We start from the raw sequence: 956 nt of genomic DNA, 5'->3' as shown, positions 1-956 counted from the left end.
ACCACTTGGAGATTTGTTGTATTCTAGAAGAAACAAACTTAACAAGAAACTTAAAGGAATATGGCCCAAAGATTAATAGTAGAAAAGCTGCTGAGGGGCTAGCCAGGAGGATTAGGACCAAACATTGGTTCATGATGTTAGTGTTTCTCTAAGGATGAGAAGATGCAAGAATTTGGACTTATAAAAATCTTTACCTAAAAACATCTGACTATCTGAATGCCTGTTCTTCTGGGTTTTCCCCAGAGCACAGAGTGCCTTATTTCTGATCTCCACCCTTGAACTCCTTTCAGGGGATGTTGAAGATCAGCAGATTGCAATGGTCATTATTTAGTCTTTGTAGAGGCAGCTGACAAATGCCAATTTCCAGTCAGCAGGGCCCCTTCATAGCCACATATTTGACCATACTTTGGGGGCATTTCATGGCCATTGTGACCTGTGGTGCTGGGAAGGCTTATTCCCAGGTCTAGCGAAGATTCCATTGATAGGCCACTCAGTGTGCTGTTACTAGACCAGGCCTTGCGAATAGCAAAAGTCTCTGGACCATACCTATCTTACTAGCCTCTTGCTCCAGGAAAATATTCCCTCTTGTTGCTTCTTCCCGTATCTAGTTACATTATTACAGTCATTGATGTCATATGGAATTGCATATCAGCATTTTATCACAGGCTCAGCTACACATTTGGTAACATAAGAAATAATCTTCTGAAACAAGTGACATAGAAAATAATATAGCTAGCAACTATTAGTAAGATCATAAGTAAGAATTTAAGTCAATAAGTATTATTAGGTATAGCCCTCTATACCCCAGATCATCTGACTTAGTTAACCAATTATCAGTTCAGTTTAGTTCAGTTGTTCGGTCGAGTCTAATACTTTGCAACCCCATGGACTGCAGCAGGCCAGGCCTCCCTGTCCATCACCAGCTCCTGGAGTCTATACAAACACATGTCTATTGA

The sequence above is a fragment of the Bison bison genome, unplaced genomic scaffold, assembly GCF_000754665.1.
Source record: "Bison bison bison isolate TAMUID 2011002044 unplaced genomic scaffold, Bison_UMD1.0 scf7180017864518, whole genome shotgun sequence".
Classification (NCBI taxonomy): domain Eukaryota; kingdom Metazoa; phylum Chordata; class Mammalia; order Artiodactyla; family Bovidae; genus Bison; species Bison bison.
The sequence above is the reverse complement of the archived record's forward strand: the minus strand, read 5'-3'. Positions refer to the sequence as shown.